Below are 9,794 nucleotides of genomic sequence, written 5' to 3'. Positions count from 1 at the left end.
TAAAGTAATTATAGAGCGCTCTCAGCCGTGATGTATGGGGAAAACCGTGCGTAGAACGAATCGAAATGAAGGTCTCTACGAATGTACAATCTTGTACACAAGTGTTAACATTAATTTGAAATTGACAATTTTATAACGAAGCAGCGTTTGCTATTTTTAATTTTTTTTTTAGACTTGTGATTTTATATGACCGCTTACTCGTTTACCACCGTCTAATAGAAAAGGTTTGTTCATCAATTTACTGTTTCTTATTGGTTACCCCATTTTGACAGCGCGGAATTAAAAAAAAGTAGCCTATAATATGTCTCTCCATGTCAGCTACCCTCCAGTGAAAGTCCCGTCGAAATCGGATAAGCCTTTTCGGAGATTACCCAGGAGAAACGCGGCTTGCGGACAGACAGAAAGACAGACAGACAAAAAATTTAAATGTTATTTTTATCAGCAACGCAAATACATCGTCTTCTCGAAATCTGGAATTTTTCTTTTGATATTACAAACAGACACTCCAATTTTATATATATGCATAGTTTTAAATTTAAAGATGTCTTTTAAAAAACCTTTTAATCCAGACCTTACAAAAACAACGTAGTTAAGTTTTCTAAGTAGAATCGTGAAGAATAGTTAATTCATTAAAATTCATGACTTTTTTTCGTGACACATTTTCGTACAGAAGAGTACAATCAAGTACCGTAACGCACAACAATGGCGTGGTGTCATCGACACCTTGATGATATCACCAGGATACTGAGGCCTGTTTATCTTAGAGTAATTCAGCATTTACAAACCAAGGACTTTAGGTTAATTGTTTAATTGGTAGTCTTGTCGCGAAGTCGCGATCGAAGTTATAGGTCGCACTAGGAATCCTGACTGAGTACAGTGCCGTCGACAAACGTGTATCTACTTAATGTTTCTTACTATATTATGATTGCGAAAATGTGGATGGATGTTTGTAATTGCTGAACCCCAGAATAGTTTTGAACGTTAGATTTTGGTATTTGTTAGCAAATAAATCCGGTTTAATTTCGTAGTTAGTGTTAATTATGAACGTTGATCCAATTTTGGTATATTTGTACCTTTTGTATTGACAATATTGCACAATTGTTCATCTATACTATTATAAAGGGGAATTCTTTGTTTGATTGTTATGAATAGGCTCAAAATCTACTGGGCCAATTTTAAAAATCTTATCACCGTTAGAAAGGTAATTTATCTGTGAGTAACATAGGCTATGTTTTTTCATTTCTTTATTGTTACTTTTAAAATTAACGCGGACGGAGTCGCGGGCAAAAGCCAGTTTCAGTATAAAGTTTCTATAACAAAGATTGCGTTTTAACATGAAACATGATACACAAACATGAGTTAATAAATTGTATTGAATTACAATCATGTCAATTTATTAACATCTTGAGAAACCAATGTTACCGAAAGACGTCAAATACGTTTGCGTAATTCTATTTCTCCTTCAAATTGTTTAAATATCGTTTTTCAAATTTCTCTATAGCAAGAACAAATACACAATTATAGAAATATATATGCAAACGGTCAATATCTTATAAATAGGAAATATTAGCTTTTGCCCGCGACTTCGTCCGTGTGGAATTAAAAAAACAAAGTGAAGTCTACGTGTTCTTCCAGACTATCCTCTGCATCTTAGCCAATTTTCATAGAGATCCGTTTAGCAGTTTAGGCTACAAACCCTAACAAACATTCATCCATCCATCTTAACTTTCGCATTTATAATATTAGTAAGATTGCATGGATTGATATTTACGTTACACCAGAACAGCTGAACTAAAATGGGGTAGTTACTATCTTGAAAGGCTACTTTCATTTATTTTATTCCATACAAAATAATTCGCGAGCGATAGATATCTCGGGAAATTCTCAGAAACCATTAAAAATCTAAAGAATAAATTGTTCAACGGCCGCCATTGTTCCCGCCAAAAACAGTGTCAGTGACGTGTCAAGTCGCGTTGCCGCGCGAAATCCTTGACAACTAGACCTTCATGCTTTACTATCGACTTTAGGTTTTTATCAACGATTCAAGTAAAAGAAATAATCGAAAAAAGCGAATCGATTCAGTTTTTACTTTAGTGCCTTTTTTAAGTTAATACCTTAAATGTATTTAAAATACTGACTAATTTGCAATATAGTGTAAGTAAAGGGAAATGTTTTTGTTGTCTTAAAAGTTTTTATTTTTAAAACGATAAAAATCTAACTTATTTTGTAGCTAAATCGCAAACTACACTGGTTGGAAACGTAACAAATCGATTTTAAAAATAACGTTTTTTTCTTTCTTTTAAATTACTGCCAATTAATAGTTTCCCCTTCTATCTTTGATTGAACTAGGTCGTTGATAACGAAACATTTTTTAGAACACGAATTATTAATTGTCCACATAGTCATAGTAGTAAGTATTTCTTGGTAACACAATTACGCAACAAATAAGTAGACACAGTATTTCCTAAAACAAACATAGGTAAACATACGTATGTAAAATTAAAATCGATTCCATCTCTTTAACTATCGATGTGCCCAAGTTTAAATCCAAACTCGTTTATAATCTACAAAATATTTCTTGTTAACTTAGTTGGAATCTGTCTAAGTAATTAATTTTCAAAGTATCAAAACGTTTCCGAACGTTTTGTATCGTCAAAAACAAGGTGTGCAACAACGGAAGAGGAAATCATGGAGGACATTTATTTTTTTGCAAGATTTTCCTCTTCCCGCTTCGACTATAATTCGAGTCGCGATCTACGAAACGATATCGACGACAACCTTTATTTATTAAGTGTTTTTTATTGTGTGGTAAATTGTTACTTAAAATATATTATGGTAGGCCAACTATAAACATTATTTAAATTTTTGACGAAAGTCGTTGCATTCTTGATGTCAATAGTACAATTGTGAACTTGATTTAGAATTTTAGAAGATTTGTTTGAATTTATATGAATAAGGTTAATCGTTATTCTTACATGCTTTTAAAATAATTACTATTGAATCAAAAATGTTAGGTTATAGGCTTGTTATTTCTATGACTTTCCTTTAAATTCTAAGGTTTTGATTAATGTAAATATTTAAATATAGTTAATAATATTATTTGATATATGATAATGATCTTTAGATAGTTTCTTATTAGAAATAACAGTTAAAAATGACTACGGCCTCATAATTCCAAGGCTCTGTTGTAAGTTGATTTAGCTACTTTAGGTATGCTTACCAAAACCGGTTTAACGGGCGTAGTGCAAGTCTCAAATCCAATAAAACGTGTGTAACGTTTCTAAACACAATTCAAAACAAATCCTATTTAAAAACAAACTTTTCACACGACACAGTTGGAATGTTATATCAAATTGTAACACAAAAATTTATGAAAAAATCAAAAAGATATTACAGTATGTTTTATAATAAGTTTATATTCACTAACATAGTTTTATATACTCTTTTAACTGTTAGAAAGTATGTAAAACTTCGTAAAAAAAATTTAAGCTGCTATAACACTCCGTCCACTTCCAATTGTAAACCACGACTAAAGTAGCGCGAAGAAACTAGACGATCTAGCGTCGCGCGAAACCACCAATCAGGCAAGCGGTGACTCAGTATAAAGTTCCCTGTACACTATGCGATTTATTTATTTTCTAGAAACAATGGTATCATTTATTAAACTACTGAACCCTAAAGTGACCCTGGTATATTTCTAGTATCCACGGAAGACAATGCGAGTTCTACATAAAAATCTCATTTAGCGTATATATTAGCGTAAAAAAATGATTATTTATTTCTGATCGTAATGTGTGTAGTGTGCCTAATGCGAGAATGAAGAGAGGAACGGCTATGTAAAAGTTGCAAAGGTTGACAAAACGATATGTTGTGTTGTGGATATTCAACATTTATTGTAATAATTGTCTTAATATTATGCAATTCTAAATCAACCCCAAGTAGAAAAACTAAAGATACAAAAGGTGTTTTTAAAATCTTCTAGAAAAGTTATATTTGTATTTAGCCAATTGTGTTTGCGCGATTTATTAAGGTTTGATGAATAATTTGGTAAAAAAATATGATTTACCCCAAAACAATAAAAAAGCTTTGTCCCTATAACGCTGTGACGTCTCAGGGTGAAAATGACGCCAGTCTTAAATTAATTCACAGATTGTCAATGTGTTGCCATAATGCAAACATTTCCTTTGTGGTAGGGAATTATGTATTAATGTTTTTATATAATGGAAAAATCGTAAATAAACAAAGATGCAAACGTAAAATACGCGAGAAAAAGTAGGCAATGTTCTAATAAAAAAAACGTAAAATTTTCTCTCCTCGAATCGATATTATGTTTTATAAAAGGTTGCAATGTGTTATTGCTACTTCAAATCTCTGAATATACTTTGGTACGGTTATAGCCATCATAGTGTAACGTAGATGTTCTTTGATAATAAGCTTTTTAATTTATAACAGATTTTATGATTTTTGATACTCTTTGATTGTTATATAGAATAGGTTGCTATGGTGATGTTGGTTTGTGAAGTCAGAACTTGAATTAATAAATATAGTTAAGAAGTTATCAAATCGTTTCAATACGCAACAATATATAATTACTAGCTATTGCTCGCGATTTCGCTGGCGTGTAATTAAAAAACAGTCTATGTTACTCAGTGATACAAGAATTTTTGAAATCGGTCGTTACTCATTACATACAAAAATACAAATCTTTCCTCTTTATAATGTTATTAAAGAGGTATAGTTAGCTTCATTTTTCTTTGTGGTAAATTGTGATGATTCATTAAATTATTGTAATACATGATTTCTTAAATGGCAACATGTAGTCATAACGAGATAAAATTGTGGTCTTGAGGGGTTTTTACGCGGGAAATACGACAGAGTTTTATTGTCATTGTTAATTATCTTGTGACTCACTGAATTTAATAATAGTAGTATATTAATCATTTTTCTATTTTGAATTTATTAAAATAACGCAAGAACAAATTACCCTTTTTATGATAGATTAACAGACAAACTAGTATTTAATCATGCTTTTGTTGCATCATGTAAAAGTAATAAACGTAGGGCAGTGATGTTTTTTAATTTCTAGACTTGGCCATTCTCATTATTTATGTATATCTCATTTTTTATTACCTTTAATTGCAATATATTCGTAGCGCCTGGAAAAATTGTTTTAAGTAAAATTGCTATTACACAATGTAAAGGTAATTTTAGTGAATGTTTTTATTCATTCAATTCGCTTTAAAAAACAACAATAATTTTTTTAAAATAATTTCGACAGAAGCCTATAGTTTTACAAAGGAGGTTTTAATTATAAAATACATTAATTTTCTTATTTTTATTGTTATAATTTTGTACAAATAACGGCGTATAATACATCGGACAGGTTTCACATACAAAACTAACGCTAGATCAACCTATTCGTAGATCTATGTAAGTACATAATGACAAAAAAACATTCTATAACATTAAACGCGTGGTACAAATATAATCATAAGAAGGCTCTTTGTGAAGCATTAAAAATCACGGTTGATATACTGACATCTATTAAATTGACAGGTTATAAGTGTGGTATTTTATGACAAAAGTAAGAAAATATTGACATCTCTCTTATTTATAGGCAGTGAACACCTACGGTTAAGCAATTATTAGAGAGTTTTAATAGTGTTTTATTCATAAGAGCCTTCCTATGTACAAAATTTGCTGGGTAAAAACAAAGATATTTGACATACATTTATATACGTTATAGAACTATGGGTATAATAAATTGGTTCTTCATACAAATCGTTGTTTATGTCATGTTTTTGGAAGCTTACATTTTTTAACGCCGTAATTATGAACACATAAAAATATAAAACACATTACAAAGATTTAAATGCAAACTATTCCTTTGGTACATTTCATTTTGTAAACTTAAATATAATAAAAAAGCAATCTTTTCTTAAGTATAATGTTTTTGGTTATTTCTTAGTAATGGTATGGCAACACAATGATTGGTAGGAATTGACAAAATATTATGTTCAAAAACGGATTAATGTTTTGTAGAAAAGAAGTAATAGATATGTATTATTATAATTATAATAAATAATTTGAAACCCTGTGAAATGTTTAATTGACAAAAATTATTGGTAAAAATTGTAAAAGAAAACCCAGTAAAAGGGATTCATAAATGGTTCCTACGCGCAATGTCGTAACAAAGTAATTCGATTTTTCTGTTTATTCATTTTGGTGAAATGACTCAATATTATAACATGATATAACGACTTACGTGTAGGACCCATCTATTATTAAATAGATCGGATTCATTATAATAATTGAAATGTTTAAAGTAAAGGTTATCCAAATGCACATATATCAGAATATGCAAGCAATATATATTATTCTTTAAAACGAAATTTCTAATAATAAAAATTAAATAGAATATGATGAATGTAACAAACATTTTTATTTTAAAGCAAAATATCGACCTTGGTCCAATTTTTTCTCCAAATTATAAGATTAGGAATCTTTAGGATTTTTTAAATACATGATTTATAGAGGTTATCGAAACGCGAAAGCAACAAACTTATATAATTTTGTTTATGTACAGTAGAATAATTGAATTTTATTATAAACCATTTATGAAATATAACAGGGAAGATTAAATAATTAAAAAAAAATACAATGAAAGGAAATATTTTTGTTGCTAGTTTCAATTTAAAGCGTTTTATTATTCTACTGGATAAATATAAATCTATAACAATGACTACGCCGTGCTCAAATGTTTGTGTTGGAAAGTTCAAGCAAAGCAAATCAGCGGTCGGCAGAGAAACGATACAAATATGACGGTTTGTGTTGCCAGGTTTCAATATAGTTTTAATACTTTATTTTAATATTTAAAGTCATTACAAATAAGAACAATTTTAATACAAGACTTAAAGCAATATGATTATTACTTTGAAATAGATTTTTTGTGTTACATTCAACGGAATATTTGTAAATAAAGGGGTAATCTAAAACTTATTTTAACATAAAAAATGTAACTTTAATAATAAAAATCCAAGTTTAAACTCCCACAGGTTCTTCAAATGCGTAAATTAAATAAAAGATGAAACAAAACACAACTGATTTCACCTGGCAACACTTTTACCTTAAGATAAAAGCTCAATTCAATACACAAATACTATTGTATCAGTATCTAATCACGTAACTCTAAACCACGTCCGTATGAAAAACATTCTCACATATAAACGCTAAGTATACATTAATTATATTTATAAACACTCTTGTAACAAATTGCATCTATTCCATTAACTAATTTAGTATACAGGGCCGGATTAGGATTTACAAAGGAGAAATAAATATCATACATTTTTATATATGGCAATTTACAAATAATGAATTTATTTGGAGTTACAGTCTTATAGTAAACTGTCACTATACGTCCTATAAATTAGCACATCTGTATGTTACGACCAATTTTCGACCAAATTATGTTGTGATTGTAAAATAACAATTCGATTGTACTGAACTGTACGGTTATTTTTTAGTTAAATTCAATTAAAAGTTTAATAGCCTTACAAATAAACGGGGTATAAAGTTTAACTTAGGAATAAACTGAATATAAGAAATATTTGCTTATACTCAGTTCATTCTTAAGTTTAACTTTATACGTTTATTTGTAAGGCTGTAAGTGTAAAGTATGTTTTTTTTAAATGTATTCATTTATAGGAATTAAATGGTACTAGTTGATATTTTTGTATTTCATTAATCCGACCCTGGCCTTGAAATGATTACGCGTGCAAACGTACTTGTACGACTATGTTTTAGTATAACATTACAATTAGTCCTTTTCATATTTACTAGATAGTAAAGCACTTCGAAAACTTTATCCATTATCATGGAAATAAAAGACAACAAAAGAAAGATATAGAAGGAAATCGTAAAAGATTACGGAAACGACAAAAGGATTGTTAACTTACTTATTTTCTAAATTGACTAGTTTGGTTTTAAATAGTTCATTTTATGGCAACACCATTATTCAAATGACATATTATAGTGTTATTGCCAACGATGTTAATTTGATATGTTTTCAGAGTTATAAAACTCTTTAAATTTAAATTGTTTTTCGTATAAAAATTAAATGCGCTTATAAATAATACAATCTAACATTTGCACACAAATTCTACATTTCATAGGTAAAATAAATGAACTTCGCTGGTACAAAATAAACCTGGATATGTTAAATGAACTCGAGTTCATTTAAATGAACATTTATTATGGATTACATCTCCCCACGTTGTTTGTTATTGTGTGGGGAAGTTTTGACAATGACAGTGGTATATCAAAATCTCCACTCAATGATATTTGCGACACACATCCTATTAAACCACTTTTATATTTTCCCATCGTGTTCAATTCTATTGATGGCAACCCTCCTGAAAAAAAAGTATTAAACAAATTAATGCTAAATATTTCGATATAAATTGAGATTATAAAGTGGCTGTTTTGTTAAAGTTCTTATGACATCTTGTTTTACTAATATTATAAACGCGAAAGTATAGATCAATGGGTATATGTCAGAGTTTGCAACCTAAACAGCTGAACGGATTTCTATGTATTTTTTTATAGTTGAGCATAGTCTGAAAGAACACAAATGCTAATTCCTTTTGTTATTTTTTTAAATTCCGCGCCCACGGAGTTTCGAGCATAAGCTAGTACTTAAAAAAAATTAATCTATTAAATTATAGGAATTATAATAAAAAACATTATCCTCATATCAGTTGATTATCTCACCTATATAAAGTCCATTTTCAGTATTTAGTTGTTTGAGTTTTCCGGGCGACATCTTGCCCACGGAGCCCAGACCGTCCACTTCCAGTACGCCCGCTTGACGGTTCCTGAAAATTTTAATTAACACTTAAATATAGATACATAGTAAATTGAAAGAAACTAAAAATTTAACAAGTCCTGAGAAAAATAACTTTTGTATTTTTTTAAACTAATACGTCTTTAAATATTACCAAAATAAGAATTTAAATATCTTGCATAAGTGATGATTTTAAATGAAATAAAGCTATTAAATTTTAAACATTTCTGTTTAATATAGACTGAAATGAGTGTTGTGTAAAAATGCGTTTTTTGTGTTACGGCTATTTGCGTAGGGGCCGTTGTTCAAAGTGTAGTACTGACCTTGTAGCGCGCGCTCTATGCCAGAGGCCGTCGTCCACTTTTGTATGATTCGCTATTATTACCACTTCTCCGCTGCCCAAATCATATCTGTAACATTATAAATTATGATTTATAGTTTAAACTTTATTAAAGAGAATTAGTTTGAAAGACAATATCACTTAAAAGGTAGTGAATTCATATACGAAGGTTGATAGATATGGAAGAGTGGTACAAACTATACCTACACTTTGTAGAGACTACACAAGGGCAGACATTCTAACAACCTCTAAAATAAAAATTTCATTGTCATAGATTGTTTTTTACATTTTTTACTCTATATGGTTCAATTCAATAGAGTGTTGGTGACATTTGACTTACAATCTACAGGTCCTAGGTACGAATCCCGCTGTAACAAAGCGATTTTCAAACATTATACGTACAAAATTTACCCTACGTTCTTACGGTGAAGGAAAACATAGTGATGCCTGCACATATCGGCGAAGTAATGCAACGATATGTGTGAAACCAACCCCCACTGGGCTAGCGTAGTCGACTAAGGCCTAGTAACTTATCCGAGCTCTGTAGTGGGAGCGTATAGTAAGTTGGTAAAAAAATGTAAACAATATTTTAACTTTTTTTTTAAATAA

At 29.8% G+C, this 9,794-nt stretch overlaps 1 protein-coding gene and 1 long non-coding RNA gene across 3 annotated transcripts in view; both read right to left on the bottom strand.

The window, feature by feature from the left end:
- LOC106110575 (putative ferric-chelate reductase 1 homolog) overlaps positions 1-3,519 on the bottom strand; it is a 20,981-nt gene extending 17,462 nt beyond the window's left edge. The window contains exon 1 of one of the 2 annotated variants that reach the window (XM_013292455.1): positions 3,221-3,519. The gene's annotated coding sequence lies outside the window, so the exon portion shown is untranslated. The remainder of the gene's footprint in view (positions 1-3,220) is intronic. The other variant, XM_013292454.1, reaches the window with a different exon arrangement.
- Positions 3,520-7,708: 4,189 nt separating this feature from the next.
- Positions 7,709-9,257, bottom strand: LOC106110550. The gene is made up of 3 exons (XR_001226102.1): positions 9,169-9,257; positions 8,773-8,876; positions 7,709-8,414 (listed from the first exon to the last, which is right to left on the bottom strand). It is a non-coding gene; the product is annotated as an uncharacterized LOC106110550 (long non-coding RNA).
- Between the last annotated feature and the right edge of the window lie 537 nt (positions 9,258-9,794).

Source organism: Papilio polytes, unplaced genomic scaffold, assembly GCF_000836215.1.
Source record: "Papilio polytes unplaced genomic scaffold, Ppol_1.0 DF824225.1, whole genome shotgun sequence".
NCBI lineage: Eukaryota > Metazoa > Arthropoda > Insecta > Lepidoptera > Papilionidae > Papilio > Papilio polytes.
The sequence above is the reverse complement of the archived record's forward strand: the minus strand, read 5'-3'. Positions and strand labels throughout refer to the sequence as shown.